The 18,149-nt window shown below is 39.3% G+C and overlaps 1 protein-coding gene across 7 annotated transcripts in view; it reads right to left on the minus strand.

The window, feature by feature from the left end:
* The window catches only part of FGGY (FGGY carbohydrate kinase domain containing), a 390,237-nt gene that overhangs the window by 239,714 nt on the left and 132,374 nt on the right, over positions 1 to 18,149 (minus strand). The window lies entirely within an intron of this gene.

Raw genomic sequence — 18,149 nt, forward strand, 5'->3', positions numbered from 1 at the left:
GCATTCCCTTTGCCTGAAGACTCATGGAAGGCAAGCTGAGTACAAAGCATCTTCTTCAAGTTCCAAGATATCTTTATCTACCACATTTTTTGGACTATAAGACACACTTTCCCCCCAAATTTGGGAGGAAAATGGGGGTGCATCTTATAGTCTGAATGTAGCTTACCTGGCTTACTGTGGCAGGGGAGGCAGTGGTGGAGTGGGGTCACAGGTTATTAAATATTTTACTATATTTTTTGCTTCAAAATTTTTTCCCTATTTTCCTCCTCTAAAACCTAGGTTTGTCTTTATGGTCCAGTGCATCTTAACAGTCCTAAAAATATGGTAATTACTTACCATTGGAACTAACTTTGCCCATTCACTTCTCTATCTCTCCCACTCAAGCAGCAACTCCTTCACAGCAAAATCAGTCCTAATTATCTCTGTATCACTAGTACCTAGTCCACATTCAGCCACATGTCAAGCCACAATGAATACTGACTGAATGGAAGCACTACAAAATGCTTTGTCCACCATGCCACAGGTAAATGGTAAACCTAGGTTGCTCATGCAGTTTTAAAGAGAAAAGTATCTCATACAGCCAAGTAGGTGCCTCTCATGCAGCCATTCACATGGGTTCACACATTTACTCATTAAACATTTAGTATTCATTTACTATGACCCTGGCACTATGCTGGACCCTGGGAAAACAATGGTATGTAAAAGACCTGATCCTCTGCTCTTGTATAAGCTGACAATTTAATTAAGGACAGAGAAACTGATCAGTCATACCTAAAACCACATACTAACAAATAGCCAAAAAGTTCTCAAGTGGAGAGAGAAAAAGGAGAACCTTTAGCAGGAATGCCTGATTGGACTTGGTAAAAGGAAAAGGGAAAAGAAGTTTCAAGATGGGCTCTACAGAGGAGACGACATTTTATGAGGTCTAAATTTTGAAAGCAAACAAATTTATGATTTATTACTAGTGAACTCTTTTTCAGATGTCACATAGATGGCAGAGCATGATGAGCTAAGCTAAACGTCATGGATATTTTAAAGGACTGACAGTGCCAGTAGAAACTTAATACACACCAGTATGTGCTAAATCCTTCACCTGCTTTATGCAAGACAAGTTGTTCAGGGGGTATAGAGAAGGCAGCCATCTGGGTAGCATGTTCTGAAGAGTACACAGCAGGCTAACTCCTCCAGGCCCAATGTTTGAAATTCCAGCTCCTTGGAAGTTCTGAGAGCTCCATAGAAAGAGCAACACTATGGAGGAAAGGGTGATGTAGAAGGAAACTTCCTAATGATCAAACCACGTAGGACAACTCTTCACTCCCAAAATGCCCCATTCATGTACAGATTTCTGTGCCTCTCCTTTGCTCCTTAAGTCTTAACTGATTATAGCTCCTTTCACTCATCCTTATCTACTTGACAAACTCCAAATCACCCTTATGATCCAGCTGCAAAAGTTTCCTTACTACCTCCAAACTAAACTCACAGCTCTCTCCTAGGAGATGATATTAGAGATTGGAAATACTGCACTGTCATTCTTAACAGCTAAGGGAGGTTGAGTTTAAGGCCCCCAGATTATGGCTCTCCACATATGCACACACACCCTTTGCCACGTAATCTGTAGTGCTTTACCTTCTCCTCTTCTCGCCTCCCCACCACTGTGGGCGGGACCTCCTTTCCTGCTTCAAGACTCTATATTCTGGCATGTGACTGGATTAGGCCAAAAAAAAAGAGGCCAAGCAACTGCACGCCTGTTTCTAGTCTAGGCCTCTAGAGGCATTTTGTGTTTCTTTGCTCATGGCATCAGCATGAGAAGATCCTGCCTAGGACAGCCCTTTGGTCCCAGGAGGAAGAGAAGAGATCAGTGGAAAGGAGCAATGACTGCCAAGAGCAGCCTAATCAGACACCCCAAGCAGCCAAAACCCAAGTGAGTAAGTCCACCTGAGACCAGAAGAACTGCCCGGCAGCACACAGCCTAAATAGGCTACCTATGATTATTGTCTTAAACTACTGAACATTAGTTATGGTTTGTAACAGAGCAATAGTGAAACAGCTCAACACCTTAAGGCATAACTACTCCTGGTAGATTTTTTCCCCAATAAGGGCCAATCCTCACAGAAAGTTGGATGTTTGGAGTGGAAGATGACTAAGACCAGGAGGTAGAAAATTTTACAGTTGCAGATGCCTCTGGCAACTCCATTTTCCATCAGGACTAATAATGAGATACTACAAGGTTCCTTTTTATTTGGGTTTCTTTAAATCAACTCTTAGGTAACATGGATGTATAAAAGCAACAGAATTCGCAAAATTGGGAAAGTGCATCTGAGACCACAGGTTCTCCAGAAATCTCTATGAGAGAGCAAGTATAAGACACTAGGCTGTCAGTGAGTAAAGACAAGGTACCTGTAGCAGAACAAAGGGTTTGCCTGCCCCACCTCCCACCCCAGCTGGACAGGAGTGCTGCTTCCACCCAGGGAGAAGGGGCCACGTATGGTTTGTTCACTGCCGTCCAGAATGCCCGGCAAGCAACTGCTGTACTGCCTGCAGATTTACCAATGCCAAAAAGACTAAAGGAACCTACATGAGCCTCAAAAGAACATAAATCAATGAACAGGCAAAACAAAAACAACACCTAACTTAGGGGAACTAGTTCACCAGGGAGAAGATCACTGGAGCATCTACAAGAGGCAGGCCTCACGGATGTAGAAGTGACAAAAAAATGAAAGAGAACATCAATAGTGAAAAAGATGAGAAATCAGAAGAATGCAAATTTTTTTCTTAACTAGCAACAATGATGTTAAATTTTAAACCTTAAATTTCTGCATAAGAAATAAAAAATCACTCACATTCTTGAAAATCAAATTAGTGATCTGGAAGATCACTAATTTTCCAAGTAAAAGAAGTATGCTACTGCCCACAGCAAAGACACAGAGAGAAATAGTAAGGGAAGAAATAAGAGCCTTGGAGGGCAGATCCAGCAGCCTACCATGAGAATAACAGGAATTCCAGAAGGGATTTTTATTTAAAAAAAGAAGAAGAAGAAAAACCAGATGAAGGAGTTGTTATAATTAAAGGAATACAGTACAAGAATTTTTTTTTAACCACTGAGCTGAAGCAAGATTTAAGCCTGCAGATTAAAAGACTCATTAAACCCAGGAAGAGAATCCAGGAAGTACTTGAATTTCAAGAATAAACAAAAAATTAAATTATACAAGTTTCAGACACAAAGAATAAGTTACTCAGAAAGGCAAGAGATTTAGACTAGCTAAGGAATTCTCATCTATGACTCTGGAATGTAGAAAACAGTGGAACAATGTATAGACTATTAAGAAAAATGATCCAAGAATGCTATACCCAGACAAAATATTATTCAGCTGTCAGGGAAAAAGGAAAATATTTTCAACATGCAAGGATTCAAAAAGAAGACTTCCCATAAATGTTCTCTGAGGACAGTACTTGAGAAAGGATGTAACCAAAAAATAATTGATTCAGAGCAACTATCTCAACATAGGCAAAATCAAGACCAGAGGGACCAATGGTGTGAACACACACATATAGACACATATACACACATATTTAAATTTTTTTTATGTTTCTTTGTATATAATACTGTATTTTTATTGTTAATAGATGATGATAGTATAAACAGGAATTTCTAATATCAAGTTTTCTTGAAACACAATAGGCATGCTATATTAGAAGAAAAAAATCTAATAATAGCCTGGAACTGAAAATATTAAGTTAAATATAAGCAGAACCTCAAAGTCAGAGATTGAAAAACAGGTACAGAGGAAACATATTTGGGGACGTATATGTATGTTTGGGCAGAATATAAGTTTAAGGTTGGTTGTAAGGACAGAAAAGGTAGTCACTAACAGACACAAAAAGCTTATAGAACTGCCAAAATAACAAGGAACAAAAAGAGAATAAAGAAAAATGAACAACTCAGCCATTTCTGGTGAGGCTCAGGGGACTGAGTGCCGGCCTGGGAACCCAAGGGTCGCTGGTTCTACTCACAGTCAGGGACCATGTCTGGGTTGTGGGCCAGGTCCCCAGTTGGGGGTGTGCGAAAGGCAACCACACATCAATGTTTCTCTACCTCTTTATCTCTTTCCCTTCTCTTCTCTCTAAAAATAAATAAATAAAATCCCTTCCCCCAAAAACAGATACTTAAAAAAAAATAAAATTAACAAGTCAGTGAGATGAAACTAAAGAAACTAAAATAAAAAGAAAAGGGAAAATGGGTAATGTAATATAATCAGAAAACAAAAATAGTATAGAAGAAATAAAGTCGATTATTTCAGTTACTATACCAAATGTGAATGAACATATTCCCACAGCTGGTAAAAAGATACTGATAATTACACTGGGGTTAAAATTAAGCTATATCCTGTTTACAATACAAATTTTTAAAAAATGTGATAAAGAGGTTTTTATTTAAAAAGATTGAAAAAGAAGTAACAAATACAAACAAAAAAATTTTAAGGAACAATATAAGTATCAGACAAAGTAGAATACTAAAGCAAAAATATTAACAAATCAAAAGGAATATTCTACAATGGTAAAATGCTCAAATCCAAGAAGAATACCATCACTTAATAGATTTTATGGAGCAAACAGCATAGGATAAAATATTTACATATTAAAAAAGAGCTCAAAAAATAGCATTTAAAAGGAGACACATATTTAAAGATTTTATTGTACTTTCAAAATTTTAACAGGTAATCCAAAAATACAATATCACTGCTAGGTATTAAAGGGTGCAAATATAATCAACAAACTCAATTCATATAAGGCGAGAGAGAAGGGAAATGTTTTACAATACAAGCAGAGATTAAATTGGTAAAGTGGTGTTTTACAGAGAAATTTAGGTTTTAAAAACTTTTATTGGGAAGGGAAAATATCAGAACAAAAATACCCTAAGCAATTAGTTTAAGAGATTATGAAAAATATTAATAAATTAAACTGAAAGAAATCTATAAGTAGTAAAGATAAAATCAGATAAAGATATAAAATAACAAGATAAAATTTAGAAAATCAACAAAGCCAAAACATGGTTCTGTGAAAATGTGTTCTATGAAACAGAAAAACTGGCATAATTGAGGAAAAAAAAAAGAGTGAAGACCAAAATAAAAAACATTTTGAATGAAAATGGCAGACACAACCACAGATAAAGTAGACATTAACAGAAAAAAATAAAGATTACATGAGCAACATTATGCTAGTGAATTTTAAAATTTACATGCAATAAACAATTTGCTAGAAAAACAGATCAAAACTGACTCAGGAAAACACAAGAAACCTTAATAGAATTATAATCATTATGAAAGTAGGTCAGTAGTAAAAATCATCCCTCATATAAAACTTTAAGCCCAGAGGGCTGTTCTAGAAATTTCTAATAAATGTGCACAGAACAGAGCACTCTAAAGTACTTCAGAGTCTGGAAGAAGGGTGCCTTTCAAGTTATTTACAAAGCTAATATAACTATGTTACAAAAAAACAAGAGAAAACAGTATATGAAAGAAACATGAAGCTACTCTCACATTATGGACGTGGGCACAGAAATTCTAAACAAGACATGACCAAATTTAATAAAAAAATGTGGGGAAAATATATCGTGAACAACATTCAAGACTGTTTTAATAATAGAAGATTTATGAATATATTTTACCACAGTATTTTATTAAAGGAGAGAAAAATGATCAATTCATATTGAAGAATAAAAAGTATCTGGTGAAGTTTAAATGCTACATCAAGACAGAAACTCTTGTTGAAGTAGAAATAATAGAACCTTCTGCTTCTAACCATGACGGAGTAATAGATAACGGATTTTACACCCCTGCCTTGAAGCAGAAAAGTAGGAAGAAAAAAACCATGAAACAACTGTTTTCAGACCTTGAACAAAAGGCGGTGCAGGGCAGTAAGACCTGAGAGAAGAAACAAATGAGGTGAGCCCCAGCATCACTCTGGCTTTCTGCCCAGAAGCACATGCCAGACCACAAGGCAGAAAGAGGGATGCCAAGGAAAACACAGCAGCTTCTCGAAGTTGCAGAGACCAAGATCAGAATCTAGAGAATTTGAGGTGATAAGCAGCTACGGTGGCACAGGCTTCCAAAGAGGGGGTCACTGTGCAGAAAGAGAGGCCCAAAACTCTGCCCAAGAGTCCCACTCCACCACTGTTGACCACTAAGATGCACGTGTGGACACTGATACTCTGTGCCTGGTAAAGAGCGACTGGAAAGCTGTGAGCTGAACAGTCCTCAGAATTCGCACACAGCCGAGGATCATTGGAGTTACTAAAATTAGAGTGGAATGTCCTCGTCCATCACTCCCAACATTCAGTGGAAACCCTAAAAGACATATACCCTGCAAGTGTGACTGCAATTTCCTTGTGCAAAGGCTATTCTAATCCTGCTCTAACAAAGTTAAAAAAAAAAAAAAAAAGCAGGCTAAAAACTAAGACAAAAGTACACTAACACCTATCGGAAAAAGTAGCTCCTTAAAGAAAGATAACAAAATCCAGACACCCAACAACATAAAACTCACAAAGTCAACATTCAGTCATGAATACTGGAAAAAACAATAGCCATTTTTTTCTCAATGTTATAAAATATATCAACCCACAAAGCCAAATTCAATGACACCAAGGCAGGATAAACACAGACAAAGGCGGGGTGGGGGGGAGGGTTACAGTGAAAAAGAAGTCTTTAAAGCAGAGGAAAATTACAGAAGAATAAAGACAAAAAGTCCACAGACTTCTCACCAAAAATAGTGCAACCTAAAACGAAAGGGAATGTCACATTTAAAATGCTGAAAATACTTGAAACGAAAAAAATCAATCTACAAGTCTACACTCAACAAAAAGATCTTAAACAATTAATGCAAAATACAAACTTTTTCAAACAAACACAGAGAAGTCATTTTCAAGAAAACTTCATTGCAAGAAATGTTAAAGAAAATTCTTCAAGGAGGAGAAAACTAATACTAAATGAAAATGGAAATCTATACAAAGGAATGAAGAGTATCAGAATTAGTAAATAGGTGAGTATTTACATTAAAAACATATTTTTCATTTTTAATTTTTAAAAATTTATCACTTGAGTGCTGACAGGAAGTCCAAACTTAGGAATTATTTCTTTGAGTAGAAGTTCTGCCACTTCAGTTGGCTTCTCAGTTCTAAAGGGGTATGCCTCTGTCCATCCAGACATGTCTACAAAAACTAATAAAAATGTAAAGTTTCCTATGCATTTAAGTACCTATAAAGTCCTTTCATTTTAAAATTTCTTTAAAATTTAAAAACATTTTAAAAGTGTAGTAGATGACTTCAGGAAAAAAGTCAATGTGCTGTAGGCTTTATTAACATGTACAAATAAAACGGATGATAATCACAGCATAAATTATAAAGAGATATGAAAGTATATTACATGTGATGGGATATAAAGTTTTTTAAGGTAACCTGTGATAAGTTAAAGATGTATATTATAAATACTAGAGAAACCAGTACCAAAAAGATAAAATAATAAACCAATTTTGGAGATAAAATGAGAGAGTAAAAATTACTTCCATAGTCTAAAAGAAGGCTGAAAAAGGGAAAAATTATATAAAACACGTGAAGCCAAAAAAAATAGCAAAATGGTCGAATAAAACCCAACTATTAAATATAATTGGCCTAAAAACCTCAAAGTACAGGCAGAAATCATGAGGCTGGATAAAAATAAAATCCAACTGTATACTTGCAGTCTACATGAAACATATTCCAAATATACAGGCACAAGTCAGGTTAAATAATAAAAGGATAGAAAAAGATATAGCATGCAAATGCGAGTAATAAAACTGGAGAAGTGCAGCCATATGAGTATCAGGCTAAGTAAACTTCAGAAAGAAGTATTACCAGAGATAAATAGGTACGTTACATAATGCTAAAAGTGTCAATTTACCAGGAAGTCTTGTCGGTTAAAGAAGAAATCATAACTTGTTAGATGGCAACTTGAACTCAACCAAAGTTACATTTCTTTTTTGTTATTGTTTTAGCAGAGAACTAACAAACAAGCAGTGCAAAAACTGTAGCAGGGATGGCCAGCCTTTTGGCGTCTCTGGGCCACACTGGAAGCAGCATTGTCTTGGTCCACACATTAAATACATTGCCACATATAATTACAAAAAAGTCACCTGATGTTTTAAGTAAATTTGTGATTTTGCATTGGGCCACATTCATAGCCACCCTGGGCTGCATGCAGCCTGCAGGCCACAGGTTGGACACCACTGCACAGAACTCAAGGATTCACGATCCTATAATTGGACGTGGTCACGTATGATCGCCCTTGTCATTTATATAGATTTGCCTATATAGGTTCTGTGGCCTCAGTGGCCCATGTTGGCTAAAGAACTGTGGGCCTGCTCCATTTTATACTATTTTAGGAAAAAGTGTGTATTAGTGGGAAAGCCAGAAGGTATTAAAGGATCTATCGCCTCAGCATACGAGAATGTTACTACATTTTGTTTCATTCCCTGATTATCCATCTGGCCTTCTGGGAATGCCAGTATATTGGGGCCAGCCATGGCCTCCCACAGCAGGGACCAAATCTGCCTTATTCATGATGTCACTCCTTAGCATCAAGCAGAACACCTATCTGGCAAAAAATTTTTTAAAGATTTTATTTATTTATTTATTTTTCAGAGAGTGGAAGGGAGGGATAGAGAGGGAGAGAAACATCAAGGTGGGGTGGCCTCTTGCGTGCCTCCTACTGGGGACCTGGCCCGCAACCCAGGCATGTGCCCTGACTGGGAATCTAACCAGCGACCCTTTGCTTCATAGGCTGGCACTCAATCCACTGAGCCACACCAGCCAGGGCCTTATCTGGCAAATTCTGAGGGCTCAGTGCATGATTACTGAGTAAATGAATGAGAACCCCATATGCCAGTTATGGAAGAAAGCTTTTAGGTTCCTATTTACTTTTTACTGTATTATAAGGCCCATGTTCTCTGCACAGGCCCTAGCAGAGACAAAACTTAGATTCCTGGAGAGTCCAAGGGTAGCAGAACACTGAGTTCTTTGTAGAGACTGCCTACCTCAACAGAACAAAGACAACTTTTTGAAAATGTATTTTGCCTACATCACATACCTCCCATCACCTACTTCCCTAGACACAAAAACATGCCAAATCTGTAACACATCTTTCTTTTTTGAAAAATGCAAAACAAAGGGAGGCTTCCAGTTAAAGACGCCAGATTGACTACACATGTTGAATTCTACTCCCTTTACAAATTTCCCAAAAATGGCAGTGTAAGAATATTTCAAAAAGGCAAAAACCCACAATGACAAAAAAAAAAAACAGGAGAGAAAATGACAACCACCGAAATCTGAAAGGCAGAAAGCACAGGCAGATGAGTAGTAACTCTCTGGGTAGACTTGGAAAGGTAACACCTGAGGAACCACAGGGAAAATTCAGAAATACAACAATTACCCTGCAGAGACCCAACTTAGCAAGTGGTGGCACCAGGTATTTCTGAAAGTTGGACTAGGAAGTAAGGCTACAAACAGCAGGATGGTTGAAAGCCAGGTGGGAAGTAATTAAACCTTCACGGGTCCTCATCGTGAGCAGTCAGGGTACTACTGCTCCCACCCTCTGGCAGCAGGCTATGGCTCACCCACAGACAGAGTGGGGGACAAGGCCCACCTAAGGGCAGGGGCATGTTGAGAAGAACAGAGAGAGACAGTAAGGACCTGCCTTTCTTGCAAGTCAGCCCTAATGATCATTTCCCCAACTTAACTCCCAGCACTTTTGGCTGCCAGGTTTATACCCTGAATATTCATTTTGGGGGAATCTGAGCAGAACAACAACAAAAACAACTTAAGGCCAGTTGGGAGGGCAGAAGGTACAGAAAGGACAGGACAGCCAGATCATTCACGTCTTAGGAAGAATAAAATTACAGAATATAAGTAATGCTCATTTTTTTATCACCAACAGTGGCAACTGCTATAATTATCATCATCTTATAAAACACATTAACTCAGAAAATATTTACTGTGAGCCCACTATCTCAGAGTTTTTCTAGGCAGGTAGGAGCCTCCAAATTCTGGGAGAAACATAGGAAAGTGTCACCAAGATTCCAGTCACACTTCTGAGACCATGAAGGAGCCTTAGGAAGAACAAGAACTTTTGACTTCCCTGCTTTTACCTAGAGCAAAATACACATCAAAAGCACATGCCTGCTGACTTCCAGAGGCCTGATCATTATCATGTACTTCTCCAGCAAAATTTTACACAAAACACAGTCAGCACCACTGCATTCTTTATATGCATTGATATTATAAGACCCCCACTTTCAAGAAAAACCTTTTGTTCTCTGCTTGAGAAAGCAGAACCTGGAGAGTCTCAACTGAACGAACAAATGAGCTAGTGAATAACAGAATAATTAGAACTGAGCACAGGGATAAATTACCAAAATATTCCTGGCTGCAGCCTTCAGTGCATCCAGGCCTATGATGCCTCTGTTTTTCCAAGCCATAAAACATTCTGAAGATACAGCTCCTGGGGAGATATGATTTGGACTGGATGGCTAACTGTATCAACAAAGAGACCCAAGAAGGTTACTCTTATTTCTGAAGCAATACCACTGCACCAACTAGAGCTGCTTCTGTGAAAAAGCTGTCAGATTTCAGGCTTGTTACTATTGACTCTGTACTTCATCAAGACTTGCTGACAGGTCCATGACAGACTGAAATAATGTATGCAGTGATGCAACACAGGGCAATATTAAGTTGCCCTTTCAGTTAGACTTGCCAAAAACATGGTTCGAAGGCGGCCGTGACAATGTGGGGAGCATGAAAGAACTGAATAAATAATCAAGTTCAGAAGGTTTCCCAGGCCCCCAAGAGGAAGAGATCTGAGAATCAGAACACAAAGGATCCTGAAAATCCTCTACCAATGTATTCCAAGATCTTGGTCAAGTCCTGCTACTTGCGGATTAGGATTTCTGTCCTGAGAAATAAGGATGATAATTTCAGGCCATCTGAGACAAGTGGGGGAAACAAAGGAAAAGCGAAGGAAACTAGGGACAGCTTATTGAGCCCTTGTAATATACCAGGCACTATGCCTAGTACTTTTATGTAGGTTACTGTAACTGTTCCCATGACTGGTAAGGACACTATCAGTAACCCCATTTGCTAGAGAAGAACACTGAGGCTCAGAAAGCTTGGTTAACTCACTTGAAGCCACAGCACTAGGGAGGAGCAAAGCAGAGATTCTAACCTTGATCTGATCAATTGAAAGCCTATACTTGTTAACTTGCGTATTCAAGTCCATTCATAAAAAGATTTTCACAAACCACTGCAAGGGCAATTAGTGCATGCAACAGAGTGTAATGAATTTCAGATATCTGTTCTCTGTGTTTATCTTGCCTGTTATCTTCTTTTTTTAATACAGAAAAACTGAGAAATTTTTTAAAAATAAGAAACAGATGCAGAGCTCAAAAAAGCAGAGCCCTAGGGAACCAGTAAGTAGCTGCAGGAGGTTTCCTACGAGGATGTTCAGGAGATACAGACCACGGGCCAGGACACAGGGACAGCAGTGGGATACTCCCTTAAGGTGGGAAGATTAAGATTGCTTCTGAGAGTTCAGCTGCAAAGTCAACCCATAATGAACAAGACTGGAAATGTGCAAAAATATCATAAAAATACAAAATGAGTTCCTGGACATTCAGAGTTCCCAGTAACCAGACTGAAGGCATTAAGATGTCTAAAGAAAGAATCTGTCAGGTAGATGGGCAGTTAGCCTGTGAGGGAGCAGAGGTGTCAGTGGGGAGAGGGAAGAATTTTCCAGGTAGGAAGGAACACATGTGCGAAGGGCTAGAAGTGAGAGACAAGCGTGGTTCACAGCACGTCTCAGTGAGAGCCTCTCCATGCAAAGTTCAACAGCTAAGTGTGGTTCCTAAGTGAGGAAAAGAAACAAAAGAACCATTTGCTCCCTCCTTCCATCACTCAGTCACTCAACAAACATTTAGTAAGCTCTTATTTTGTACCAAGCACAGATATTGTCTCTCCCTTTGTGGAGAATCTACTGAAAGAGTGAAATTCATGGAGCTAGCCTAAATTTCTAATAAATACTGGAAGCGTTAAGTATAATACAGAAGTATTACAGGTATCCTAGCGCTTTTGGTACCAAAAGGCATAAAGAAAGACAACAATGTATACCTTGCCTTAGATTCTTCCACTAAGGGGCCAGGTGTCCCCACTGAGCATCAGTCCATTCCCTCAGTTTTCAACAGCAGACTGTAAGGCTAACGGCCACTAAAATGGCGTGGCCTTTTGATAGGTACATCCTCAGACCCTGCCCATGCACAGCCCCACCTCGTTTGCCTCTGCCTTTGCTCTCACTCCTTCTCCATTCTAGTGATGTGGGGTTTCTGACTCAGTGACGCTAGGCTTATCCTGACTTCTTGGGCATGAGGCTCAATCTCAGCCTCTTGGCTCTAGCCATACATGTAAAAACTCACCAGTGGCATACCTTCTAGTTCTTCTAAACCCCTTGGCTTCAGGGTCTTACACCCTGCTGCTGGCTTCCTCAGCAAGGTCTAACCCCTTGTACATGAGGTTATGGAAACCAAGAGGAAACCTATTCACAACCACACAACTGTGTCCCAGTAGAACGCAGAAGAGACTGAAGACATCTGCATCTACCCCAGTGTAACTCAGAGAGGGGAACATTCCCAAACATTTTGTAAACTCCAGTGTTAAAATATCTCTTCCAGGGTCAAACCATTTTGGCCTAACCTATTAGAAAATGACATTATATATTAACAAGGACAGGCAAGTGGTGTCTATATAATTTTTTCCTTCCAACATTCTTCAAGCCTAATAGCATCCAAAACTTACCATTGGTTGAACTGAGCACTGGCCTGATCCAAGGTTATTTAAAGTATACATATCAGTAAGCCTAGGATCTAATGCTACAGACCAGAAATACATGAAAAGAGCAAAGCTATTCTAAAGCACCTAGCTGGGGGTGGGAAAGTGAGGAAAATAGAATTATATTAATACATGGTCACTCGTGGCTGCTGTGCCTTAAAGACATAATGTAAGATTCCTGGCAGAGGATGAGAAAGGGGCAGATTGAAGTAGATCCTCCCGGCTGGCCCAGCGTGTTCCAATTCTGCTTGGCTATTAGGCTACTTTATGATCTGCCTCTGGCGCATCCAACAAACATCATCTTAACTTGAAAATACTCTTCAATATAAATAAAATTTTTAAAAACTAATCTTTTCCTGATAAGCTAAGACTAGCTTTACAAATTGTGTTAATAGTAACAATGACATGCTATAGTTTAGCACAGCACCTAGCATGCTATGGGCACTCAACAAATATTCTTTACTTTTATCTTTTATGAGACATTGACACCAGTGAGAGGTACTGAAAGGAACAGTGATTTCCCCCACGATGCACATGCCAAAATGCTATATTTGATCTTGCCCAGGGATACCACCTGCAGGCACTGGATCCTTGTAACCCCTGAGAATATTTAGCAGATCTTATGGTTCTAGTTCTCTTGCTCTACCAATCTTGGCTGGGTCTCTAAACACGGTGCCATTGCTCTCCCATAGTGCAAAATGCAAAATTACTAGCAGAATCCATTCCCTTACCCTATTCTCCCTTCTGCAGGACTCACCATGCTCCAGGTGACCGAGGGCAACATAATGATGGTGGCCATAATGATATATGGAAGTCACCATGATGGTATTAGTGGCTTTCTTAGTTATGACATCAGCTATTCCAGCACCCAAAGAGCTTACTTAGCTCTCAGAGCTGAGAGCTTTAACATATCTCTAGCACAAAAGGAAGAAAGCCAGATTAAGACTTTTTAAACAAGGCAAAGAGGAGAAAACATCAAAAGAAAGAGTTGGTGAACCACAAGTATATACCTGAAGTCTTTATAACTTATAAGATATCCTGTCTCTAAAAAAAGGAAGGAAAGAAAAGGAAGAGGAAATGGGAATAGAAAAGAAAAGGAGACAAAACTGGTCTCAAAACTAGGTTCTCAAGGGGTGAATAGGCAGAGTACGGAGGATTTTTAGGGAAGAGGAACTGCTCCTCATGACACTGTCATGGCAGGTACATGTCATATGTTTGCCCAAACCCACAGAATTCACAACATCGAGAGCGAACCACAGTGTACATGGTGGACTTCGGGTGACAGTGACGTGTCAATGCAGACTCATTGATTTCAACAAAGGCACCACTCTGGTGGGAGGCATTGATCAGAGGGAAGGCTACGCACGTGTGAGAGAAGGGGACACATGGGAAAGCTCTGCACCTTGCCCTCACTGTTGCTGTGAAGCTAAAACTGCTCTAAAAAAATCTTGTATTGAAAACAACAACAAAAGACTTGGTTCTCAATGTCCTACAGAAATTAAGATCCAGAAACTAACCAGCAGAAATACCACATCAGCTCTTCTGAAGGAAGATACACTCAGACTTGCTATTAATGTCAAGAACACAGCAATATTATAAGTTCTGTTGATGGTTTTGTGACTGTATTAAAGTTATGCAAGATGTCAACACTGAGACAGGGTAAAGGGTGCAAGTACCTCTCTCTCATTTCTTTGGAACTTCCTGTGAATATACAATGATTTCAAAATTAAAAGTTTTTTAAAATAAAAAAAGAATACAACAGTTCTATAACTTAGCCATTTATGCCATTCTTAACAGCATCTCTCTCACCTCAAAAAAATTCTTAGCCTCTTAGGGGAATGGAGTACCCTAAGATCATCTAGCAAATATGGGGAGAGCCAGTATTTGAACCTAAATGGCTTCAGAGCCCATGACCTTAACTACTATAAACACTGCCTCCAGGAGCACACCCTCTGCACAACATAGGGATTTCACCAGTCAAATTTAAGGTATTTAAGAGGAGCAACAGAGGAAGAGGTGAACTCTACCTGGGAATGTTAAGGAAGCTTCCCTGTGAGGAGTAGTTTGAGCTATGGGTGCTGAACTAGGAGTCAGAGTCCACCAGCTGGCCAGAGGTTGTATAGGAGTTATTCCAGGCAGAGTGCAAGGCACTCAGTTCAAGTATGACCTCGCCTCCAGGTGGAAGATGGAACAGCTCACCTCCTAAGGACCTGTCCAATCTTTTGATTTCACTGCTGCCGTGAGGAAGGCACTGCTGAACATTTGCAAAGTGAAGGTTTGAGATCAGACACAGTGATGCCATCATTCCCTAATGAGGGAGAGAACTCCCCTGCACTTCATTTTCTTCATCTGTTAAGGAGAGTAAGAGCAGTACTTACCTTATAAATTCAGTGAGTTAACTCATATAAAGCATGTAGCACACTGCCTGCTATACAGCACATAGCCGATAAAAGATGACTATTTTTGTTCCCGTTTCCACCAGCAACATCAACACCACCATCATGATAGCATCATCATCCTCTTATACCTACCTCTGGTAAAGAAAATATTGATGAAAGAGAATTACCCAAATGAAAACTTGCTTTGAGACAGTGCTAAATACACTCCAGAGAAATCAGGTGGGCTTTCAGCTCCAACTGGATGGCCATTATCTGACCTAAACGAAATAATGGCAGAAGCAATCCAGCTCAGCTTTGCTCAACTCAACATAAAATTAAGTTCAAAGACAAATATCAGGTTCATATCTGGAACTTGCACACCAATCCTGGGCCCAAACTATACCCCCCTCTGCAATCTTAGGGGCAAAACCACTCAGAAGACTCTATCCATTCATGTAGTGACTCATTATTTCCCAAACTTATTTTTGCCAGCTCTCAGAGTGGCACTGCAGAGACACCAAGGTGAGTGCTACATCTCCTCCCCTGAGTGAAGCCAACCTCTTCAATCTCAACAAAAGAACAACCCTGAAGAATAATGTTTCTGAGAATTTCAAATTCATGAAGGCAGTTGTGCCTAATTTATGGTCTTATTTAAATAAAAGCACACAAGTTTCCTTTTTAAATTTCAATTTAATAAAATATATTGAGTGGCTATGAAGTGTAAATTCAGTGCGAGGTGTCAGGAACATGGAAATAAAACACAAGTCCGAGCCCTCTCAGTCCGCTGGAGGAGAGAAAATGACTCCATCAGTCACTGCGATGTGAGACACAGTAAGTGGCCTTGACGAAATACAAACTATGGAGCAACAAGTCATAGAAAGACAACATGTACCTGGACCATCGAGTACTAGAAAAAGATTTAAGGAAAAAGTAGATTGTAAGGTAGGCATTAAAAATTCATAAGTGTGACAAGCATTATAAACAAAGACACAGAGTAGGAATATTTGCATCATGCCTGGGAATAGGAAATGACCTCGTTTAACCTGAGCAAAGCCAGGTGTTAGGAGGTAATGAGAATGAAAACTTGAAAGTTGGCTGGGATCATGTAAGTGACCCAGTATGTAAATCACTAAATGTGAATCAAAAGATATTTATTCTTCTTGAGTCAAAATAAATTCATTTCCTAATTATTTCCCCCTTCAACTGAAATAAATCAAAACAAATTCATTATGGTATTATTTTCTAACAGAATTCCTAATATTAAAAATTTGGCCAATCATCTGATAGCTGCCACCCACATACAAAACCTTTGGCTTCCTATTCACACAAATGCATCCAGAGGGGACAGTATGGATTTGATTGCCTGGTGGAAGAACAGCTAATGGGATGGACTTGGCACTTTCTGGAAGGGTTTTAAAAAGTTGTCACAATAGATATCTGCCTCTGAAAGATCTTTCCAAACCACAAAAGGAGAAAACACCAATGCCAGCCATTAAAAAAAAACAAAAAACAAAAACTATATGCCTAAACCTTAGAGATAGCTACTTCTGTAGAATTTGTAAAGCATTTTGGGTCATAAATAAAATGAAGGAGGAAGTGAATAAGTTTCAAGCTGGTAGATAGCTCTCAAGCAAACAAAAAATATGTTTTAGGATGCTATGTGGTATTGAAGAAGGGACAATGGCTTTGGACATAGGCAGGCCTAGATTTCAATCCCAGCCTTGCCACCTGCTATGTAATCAGGCTCGGGTAACTCTCTGGTCCGCTCCATTTTCTCACATCTAAGGCATCAGTAATGACATTGAACTTAAAAACCCCGTTGTAAGAATACTGTAGAGGACCCCTGGCACAGCAATGGACCCAAGCAGACCCTCAGTAAATATCACCTGTTTTATTAGCAGCACTCATGCTTCTTCAGTTTAACTCGCCACATTTAAACATTCACACACACAGGCACTTCAACCTTCTCCTGAAATCTGCCCATCATACTGTGTAGAAGATCTCCATATTAAACAATCTATTCTGAAACCCCAAGATCTCTCCCTGACTGGTGTGGAGAGCATGTGGGAAGGGTCGATTTTGTATCGTTGCATAATTCTCTTGTCAGCCTATAAATTGGCTCAGATTCCCTGCAAACAGTCAAAGTTAGTTCCCTCAAGCCTTATGCCACTCTAGATTGAGAATGGGTCTGAAATATCCATGTTTTCCATGACATTTATGCAGAAACTCTAAACCAGGACACTTTAAATTAAGTGTCTACCTTCATAGTGGTCCATGCATGTAATCACTGCAGAGACATGTGAATACACAGACATCATCTCCAGAGCGAGCCATACTCAACACGTGTATCACATCAGTGTTAATGTACCCATACGCTAAGTATCTCTCTACCATCTCCCCCAAAACAGTCACTAGAGTGATTACTTAGGAACATGGGGCAAGTATGTCCTTGGGCACCACATGACCTGGGTACATGAAATGTCATTATACTCTTCTCTTTACTGTTGTGTGACCTTTGAAGTTTTCCAAAATAAAAAGTAAAAACAAATAAAAGAAAATTTAATGACATGGAGATCACTAACATGTTGACTTTAGTGACAGTCAGTCAGAATGCCCATTTTGTGCTAGTCACAGAAGGAAATATGGACATGCTATCCACCCTCCCGAACTCAGGAGGGAGGAAGAGAAGCCAGTATTTAACCTGTAATTACACATACACAATTGTCTTAAGTGGGAAAAGTACAGGGTATCATGAAATCATATAATAAGAGGGGCTGAATCTACTCTGAGAGGGTCTGGGACAGACTGCTTGGGAAAGTGACATTTGAGTGGAAACCTAAAGGGTAAACAAGGATTGCCCAGTGACGAGG

This window comes from Phyllostomus hastatus, unplaced genomic scaffold (assembly GCF_019186645.2).
Source record: "Phyllostomus hastatus isolate PE091 unplaced genomic scaffold, TTU_PhHast_1.1 phas_contig_147, whole genome shotgun sequence".
Lineage (NCBI taxonomy): Eukaryota > Metazoa > Chordata > Mammalia > Chiroptera > Phyllostomidae > Phyllostomus > Phyllostomus hastatus.